Raw genomic sequence first — 8,263 nt, 5'->3', positions numbered from 1 at the left:
TAAAAAAAGAAGAAGCAAGAAGTCACCACATCTGTCATTACTATGGCAGATCAGCAGAATGAAGTGGCTAATAGGGCTTTGAGGGACTATGCTATGCCCTCAGTTAATGGGGCTACATCTAGCATAAGGAGGTTGGCTATGCAAGCTAATAATTTTGAGATTAAGTCGGCTATAATTCAAATGATACAACAAACTGTTCAGTTTGGGGGTTATCGCAGGAGGATCTTAATGTTTATATCGAAAATTTTCTAGAGATTTGCAACTCCTTCAAGCAGAATGGAGTGACAGATGATGTTGTTCATTTGATACTTTTCCCTTTTGCACTCAAAGAAAAAGCGAAAGCGTAGCTAAATTCTCTACCACCTGGTGTCATTACTACTTGGGAGGAGTTAACACTTTTGGGCAAAATATTTCCCTCTGGCCAAGACAGCAAAGTTAAGGAATGATATTACCACATTCACTCAATTTGAGAATGAATCTTTATATGAAGCATGGGAGAGGTATAAATATTTAATGCGAAAGTGTTCTCATCATGACTTTCTGGCACGACTTCAAGTCCAAACATTCTATAATGGTTTGTGAGCTACAAATAGGTCCATGGTTGATGCATCAGCTGGAGGGGCTTTAATGAGTAAAACTCATGAAGCAGCTTATGAACTTTTGGAGGAATTGGCATCCAACAACTATCAATGGTCTTCGGAGAGAGCAATGCCAAGAAAGACGATAAAGTTTTTGAACTTGATTCTATTACCACATTGGTGGCACAAATGGCAACTTTATCTAAACAACTAGGTAAGATGAATGTTAATGTTATTCAAACTAATGTTGTGTGTGATTATTGTGCAATAAATCACTCAAGTATCGATTGCCAAGTGGGGAATCATTTTGCTCAATCAAATTCCAAATAAGCTAATTACGTGTCAAATTTCCAACGTCAAAACAATCCTTATTCAAATACATTCAATCCCTGGTGCAGAAATCACTCAAATTTTTCGTAGAGCAACAATCAAGAGGTAGCTAGACCACCTCAAAATTTTGCATAGCAAGAAAAGAAACCGACACTTGAAGAGATATTCATGCAAAAGACAGATTTGGCAATCCAAAACAATTCGGTTTCAATTCGTAACCTTGAGGCTCAAATTGGTCAACTTTCAAGCATTCTTATAGAGAGGATAGCGAGAACATTGCCGAGCAATGTCGTTACCAATCCTAAGGAACATGTCAAAGCAATAACATGGAGAAGTGGGAGGACAATTGAGCAGCCATAAACAACAAGTACAGAGGAAGATAAAGCTAGAAATCATGTGGAGTCCGAGCCAAAGATGGAGGTATTGGAGTAGTAAGTGGCTGACCAGCAAGCTGGAAATTCTAAGGAGAATAAAGAAGCTTCAAAACCCATGAATTTTAGGAAGTTTACATCTGAAACTAATTCTCCTTTAATTTATGATCCGCCAGTTCCTTATCCTCAAAGACATAAAAAAAATAAGTTTGATAATCAATTCTCTAATTTTTTTAGTATTTTTAAGCAATTGCATATTAATATTTCTCTTACTAAAGCTTTGGAGCAAATTCTTAAATATGCTAAGTCTTTTAAGGATATTTTATCAAACAAGCGGAAGTTGGAAGAACATGAAATAGTGATGTTAACCGAAGAGAGTAGCGCAATTTTACAAAATAAGTTGCCTCCTAAATTGAAAGATCCAGGGAGTTTTACAATTCCTTACACTATAGGAAGTTCTTATTTTGATAAAGTTTTATGTGACTTACAAGCAAGTATTAATCTTATGCATTTTTCAGTTTTCAGGAAGTTAAGTCTTGGAGAAGCAAAGCCTACTACGATCTCTTTACAATTAGGAAACATGTCTATCAAGTACTCGAGAGGACTCATTGAAGACGTTTTGGTGAAGGTGGACAAGTTTATTTTTTCGGCTAATTTTATTGTGTTAGAAATGGAGGATGATGAGGAAATACCTTTGATTTTGGAGCTACCTTTTCTTGCTACGGGAAGAATTTTAATTGATATCCAACAAGAAAAACTTATTTTGAGGGTTGATGATGAGCAGGTTACTTTTGATGTATTTAAGGCTATGGACTTTCCTTCCAAAGTACACTATTATTTTCAAATTAAGGCTGGATTTTCAAAGCTGCCACTTGAAGTGTGTATTACTCATTCTACAACTGTTGACTATGAGAATGAAGAGGTTGGGGAGTGTGTAAGGTATTTGGAAGTTGCACCATCCCTTCATCCTTCCATAAAGCTGAAATTGGAAGTGCTAGGGTCATCCATGCCGACATCTTCAAGTAAGGAATCACCCAAACTTGAGCTCAAATTGCTTCCATCAAATTTAAGGTATGTTTTCTTAGACTAAGACTCTACTTTTTCGGTTATTATTAATGGTTCTTTGAGTGATGTAAAGGAGGAAAAGTTGCTAAGAGTTTTAAGGGAGCATAAGATGGCTTTGGGATGGATAATCTCAGATATCAAGGGAATTAATCCTTTGATTTGTATGCATAAGTGTTTAATGGAGGATAGTTTCAAGTCGATAGTTCAACCGCAATGAAGATTGAATCTATCAATGCAAAAAGTAGTGCATAAAGAAGTATTGAAACTCTTAGATACTGGAATTATCTATCCAATCTCGGTAGTGCATGGGTGAGTCTGGTTCAAGTGGTCCCAAAGAAAAGGGGAATAACCATGGTGGTAAAGAATGACAATAATGAACTTATACCAACAAGGACAATCACGAGATTTGGAGAACCCATGCATGGCAGATTGGACAAGGTTGAATAGACCACAAAGCTACAATGAGGAGTTGATAGTTTTGGTTCTCCACTTTTTGGATATGATTTTAGATATCACAGCCGCAATTTAGTGCAGTAGTTTTTATTTCAAGTATGTATTTATGGAGTGCTGTCTTACTCATTTTGTTATAGAAATGTTGGATAAGTGTTATAACATTTTGATATCTATTTATCATGAAAATATGGATCATATTTATGTTTTTGGTATATAGTACTTCTGGTACATTGTGTATTGCTAAAAAGAATTATCTACTACGAATATTGCATGTTGTTAAATGTATGCTAGGTGCATTGTATCCTTAACTGTCATGAACGAGAGTATGTAGCCTTATGTTGCATATCCCGATACTTTAAAGTTCTGTCAAATCCCAAGCAGAACCTAGAGGCGTCACATGAATTGATAGCATCACTAAGAGATTTTTGGCGTTGACCATGGCACATAGGGGATAAGTGAAAGCTGTAGTGACCACTGTTAGTGTGTGTTCTTGCTTGTGATGATAAACTTCTATTGCTTGGAGCATGTGGCATGCATAATCAGTTACCAACAGCTACTTACCATTTTATGTATTTTTTGGGATCGTACTTGAATATCACCTGTTATAGGACTTCATTTTATTTTATGCTAGTTTCTTTTTTATTGATACATGCTTAACTTTGGTTGTTGTTTGTAGGCATGCATACTAATTTTGCAGACGATCTTACAAACTTGTGCTCTAAAGCCTCAGCTTTCTATTAGTCTCCAACTCTTCGTGGCTTTATATTGTTTTGTTATAGTGTTTTGTATTAAACTTATCTAACTAATTATATGATGCTTTTATGGTTTCTGAAATTGAGTTTGCAATTGTTTAGGCAAGGGGAATAATGAGATATATATATATATATATATATATATCATCTAGTGAAATTTTGTTGACCCTTATAATTCCTTTCACTTGTCATTTCATGGAAAGAATTTTGCCAGATTCATAGATTTTTATTTACTTCTTCATTGGGATAAGCTCATTCTTTATGAAAGTGAAAGCATGACCAATCAATAGGGGAATATATAACACAAGAGTACATGCAGCTTCAAATTTTTTAGACATAGGCATTCTCCTATCATGGTCCTCAAGTTATGTAATTAATATATTATTTAAGATTCTTATTTGCTGTTATTTTGATGATGTTTTGAGTTGATGAACATGTTAGCACAACTTCACATGTTTTTTTTTAAATTATTATATGAGTGTGAATTTGGATCTCCAAGGTTCATATATATATATATATATATATATATATATATATATTCAGTTTATATTATACAATTTCTTTGAATATTTTTGGCTCAGTCTCATTTTCTTGCTTTTACATTTTTTTTAGAAATCTTTTAAAATTTGCGGCGAATATAACTCGCAACAAATATGTTTTTTTTTTTTCAGAAGTGATTATTTCCTGCTACAAGAGTTCTTCGAAAATTGACCTTTGCAACAGACTATTGCCTGAAATATCATTTGCAGTGAAACTATTTTGTGGGAAATACTTTTCCCACGATTCACAACCAAATGTTATTATATTTCCCACAAGCTTAACTGACTTTTCCCTCCGTCTTTATTGCCGGAAAATTGGTCAAAGATGAGTTTTTCTTACGGAATTGAGATCTTTTGCCACAAAAATCATTTGCAGGAAAATGCGGTATTTATTGTAGTGGTATGGCAATAATATTTGAAGGTAGAAATATGCAATCGAATATTAATCATGGCCTTGAGTGTGGATGATAGATTACGTCGTATTGGTATTCCTCTTGTATCCAAATGTGATTGTTGTAATAGTGGTCATATTGAAGATATTAATCATGTGCTCTTTGAGGTTGAATTTCCACAAAGAGTGTGGTCCTGTTTTGGAAATCTTATTGGTATATATCTCTTGGTAGATCTTGGAAACAGAATGTTGGGATTTGGTTTAGGCGTGCTAGCTCCTCTTCACAGGTGGGCTTTATTGTTGGCATCTTTCCCATTATTGTTACGTGGCGTCTATGGAGGAGGAGATGTCTTGCTCGGATGGAAGGTATATTGGAAACGCATAATTCTGTTGTTCATTCTATTTGTGTGTGGTTAGGGTCTCTTTCTCAGGCGGCTAAGCAAAATAAGAGTCTGTCACGTAGAGATGGCATGATCTTTGAGGCCTTGCGGATAAATCCGGTGGTTCTGAAAGCTCCATGTTGTAAAGTGGAAAGGTGGGTTAAACCGCCGCTTGGGTGGTATAAATTGAACACAGATGGTAGTAGTATTGGTAATCCTGGTTCCTGTGACATTGGCGGGGTTATTCGGGATGATTCAGGTGGGATTGTCCAGGCTTATGCATCTCATATTGGTTTTGGTTCTAATCATAAAGCGGAGCTTATGGCTCTCCTTCATGGATTGAGAAGTTGCAAATCGTTGAATATCTCAAATGTGATCGTTGAAATGGATTCTATGGTGGTTATCTCTTGGTGGCTCAGAGGGAGATGTGGTGTGTGGTACCTTGAGAATTTTTGGGAGGAAATTGTTGATTTATCCTGCACGATTCATTGTCGGCTCCAACATGTTTTTCGTGAAGGTAATAAAGTGGCGGATTGGTTAGCTAAGGAAGGAGCTTCAGGTTTTGAATGAGATTTTTTTAATAATTATAATTTGCCTCGGGTTCTTAGAGGCCTGATTCGTTTGGATTCATTGGGTCTTCCATCTTTGAGATGTTAGGTCTGGTTTTTTGTGGTGGTTTGTCTTTTCCTTTTTTGAAGTATAGGCTTGTTATAGTTATAGTTTGTTATAGTTAGATTTCTTTTTTCAGGTTGTGATCTTTTGGGGTCACCAATAAACCTTGTTTTTGTTCCACGGTATTCCTCCGCCATAAGTGAGGGTTTTTTTTTATTAATAAATACAGGAGTGGGTCACTATTGGACATGTGACTTTCCGCTCTTTAAAAAAAAATGCAATCGAACATTAAGGAAATTATCTAAATCTAAGTTGTACCGTTCGGATGAGGCAGTTGTGGGAACCAATTACAATAATGTATCTTTGTTCAAAAAATAATAATTTTCATGGTTTCTATTGTAGTATAATGGGTTAAGGACAACTTTGATTTATTCATCGAAAGATCGTGCAACAAACCTATTTGATTCCATAGGCCACATACGTGCTCAAGTTTTGGCTTGAAGAAATAGTATTTCTATTTTAGGAATACTTTTGAATGAATGAATGAAAATAATGATGTCATTCATAAATATGAGTATGCAAAACAGCAAGGGGCAAAATGCACATATATCTTTGGTTTTATTATAATATCAACGGAAAAATTTGTAAAAGTGTTGCACCTATTGTTTGAACACTGACATGCAATATGTATGTGTTGGCCATGGGAGTTGCGGCATAATGATACAGAACAAGCAACTTGACTTTGGGGTAGAGGTTTTGAATAAGAAATGGTAGATATATAATGAAAGACTATTGGAAAAGATTGAAGCTCCATCTTCACAAAAATTATATGATATTGGATATTGAGAAGTTGAGTTTAGATTTATATACATATTTATGTGCTAAATCATATTCATTTTTTTGGTAATTGATACAATGGTGTTCTTGGTACTATATTTCTATTGGTTTTTCGGGGATTAATATAACATTCGTGGCGGGTCATTTGAGTTTGTATTTTCTTAATCAACTTGAACCTGATCCAAATAATGAAACAAGTCAAACATCTCAACTCGGACTCAACATATCTATTTCATATATTGATCTGACACGAGACATTTGACCATTTATTTATGTGGGTTGTGTTAGGTCGAGTCAATTGACACAACCCGTTCAACTGGTTTAAAATTAAAAACAAAAGAAATAAAAATTGAAGAAATATCCTTCCTTCCTACTATTTGATAATAAGGCAAATGCCATACAAAAAAATTATATGAAAAAATTTGAAAGAAATTCTTTATTTTTCAACTTAAAATTCAATTTTTAGTGAAAATATGTAACAGTTCAATCAAGTCATGGTTTCAATCGGGTCAACTCATGAACTCTACGGGTTGGCCTGACACAATTTGATTATTAATCAGATCAAATTCGTGTAAACTTAAATTGACCTGAATTTGATAGCCTGCTTTTATACCAAAAGATCAAACTGTGATTAACATGCCATTGAGCTTATATTTTTATGGAGGTTTTATGATTTTTTTTTTGGGTATGCCTCTCAAGAATGTAATCACAAAACAATATTCTATGGTGGCAGCCGAAAAAACCTTCGACAGTTCTCTCATTGGTCTGTAAACTTTTTTTGTTTTTGTTTTTTTTTTATCAAGAATACCTCCTTTATTGATATATCATAGTAACCCAATCATTAAAGTATTTTTCTTGTTGTATATCAGTAACTATCTCTATGGGGCTTTCTTCTCTCCCAACCCTTTCCCTAGAAAACTTAAATGCTAGTTTTGCAAGTTTATGAGCTATGTTATTAGCTTCTTTATATACAAACCTAACTTTCCAGTCCATTTTGTCAGTTAATAACAGTCTAATATCTTCAACCATGTTGCCATAATCTGCCCAAACTTCTTCCTCACTGTTTGTAGCCTTCACAATCACTTGAGAATCCGCCTTCCAAAATCACATTCAACAGCCCCAATCCTGCATATAGATAACTAGCTCGCCTTACAATGACAGGTTTTTGTCCATGGTTCACAGTTGAACTCAGGTAAGTTAGAATTTCCCCACTAGAGTCACGAATCACAACACATAGTCCCACCCTTTTAAGCTTCATATCTACTGCTGCATCCCAATTAGCTTTTATGCTCAGACCATGTGGTTTCTCCCATCTTCTGTCTGAACCCCCTTCCCCTTGTATCTTTAGTTGTAGTTCATTAGTAGTAGTAAATTCCTAAAGCCCCTCCTTAGCAGATTTCATCACAGACTTAGGATTAGCAAACTTACTATCAAACGACCATACATTTCTTCTAAGTCATATTTTCCTCAACACACAAGCAACTAACTCCACCTCAGCTGTTCATTAAGTTTCATTCATAAATCCACGAAGCTAACCTCATTACAACACCATTTTTTGATAGGACTTTCTGGTTCAGCCCATACATCCTAGGCTGCAGGATAGCTCCAGGGAGCATGCATAGTTGATTCTGACTCTATTTCACATATTGGACACATACTAGACTTTATGATTTGTTTCTTGGCCAAGTTATCTCTAGTAGGTAGTAGATTGTGACATGTCTTCCATAGGAAGTGCTTGACTGTACCTTGGACATTAAGCTCCCAAATAAGTCTCCATTCTTTATCATCACAGGCTCCTTTTGATGCTTCCCCAACCTTTCTTCTCTTCCTTTTGTGCTCAAGGTGATAAGCATTCTTGACAAAACAATTTCCATCATTCGAGTGCCCTATACCATTTTATCCCTTGCATCCCATCTATTAATTTGAATGCTGCTGATTAATTCCACTTCCTCTTC

The 8,263-nt window shown here is 35.3% G+C and overlaps 1 non-coding gene across 1 annotated transcript; it reads right to left on the bottom strand.

The window, feature by feature from the left end:
• Positions 1 to 432: 432 nt before the first annotated feature.
• On the bottom strand, positions 433 to 539 carry LOC121240118. The gene has a single exon (XR_005935450.1). It is a non-coding gene; the product is annotated as a small nucleolar RNA R71 (small nucleolar RNA).
• Positions 540 to 8,263: the final 7,724 nt, after the last annotated feature.

The sequence above is a fragment of the Juglans microcarpa x Juglans regia genome, chromosome 7D, assembly GCF_004785595.1.
Source record: "Juglans microcarpa x Juglans regia isolate MS1-56 chromosome 7D, Jm3101_v1.0, whole genome shotgun sequence".
In the NCBI taxonomy this organism is placed as follows: domain Eukaryota; kingdom Viridiplantae; phylum Streptophyta; class Magnoliopsida; order Fagales; family Juglandaceae; genus Juglans; species Juglans microcarpa x Juglans regia.
This window is presented reverse-complemented; position numbering and strand designations above follow the sequence as displayed.